The following is a 480-nucleotide window of genomic DNA, read 5'->3' as shown; positions in this document are numbered from 1 at the left end:
GTAAATGTGAATTTTTTAAAACAATTTATTTGCATACTATTGTTTGAAAGACACCTCATAACTAGCTTCAGACAGCATGCTGACCGTTCGATGGTGTTGTAGAAAATGGCGGTGGTCTGACCGTATTCCCCTATCCGCAGGCCCACTGAAAGAAGCACGCTCTAGTCTAGCGTAGCCTAGCACACTATGCCATTGTTAGTGCGTCTGGTGTTGTGATACAGGGCCTAATCATTGTGAAAGAAAATAGGGATATCCAATTAAGGGTACAAAATACTATCTTATATTTTATTCACTAGACCTATACCGATTTGTAGATTAACTATCAGGTTTAGCGCATCCTGTCTGAGCAGTGATTTACCATTGACATGGTAGACTAGGCTAGAATTACAGCATGTCATATTGTGATCAACGAATTGTGTTAAAATATTCAACCAAAATAGTCTGACAAGTGATCATAATACGTTTCCATATATTTAAATA

Source organism: Oncorhynchus kisutch, unplaced genomic scaffold (genome assembly GCF_002021735.2).
Source record: "Oncorhynchus kisutch isolate 150728-3 unplaced genomic scaffold, Okis_V2 Okis02a-Okis13b_hom, whole genome shotgun sequence".
Classification (NCBI taxonomy): Eukaryota; Metazoa; Chordata; class Actinopteri; order Salmoniformes; family Salmonidae; genus Oncorhynchus; species Oncorhynchus kisutch.
This window is presented reverse-complemented; position numbering follows the sequence as displayed.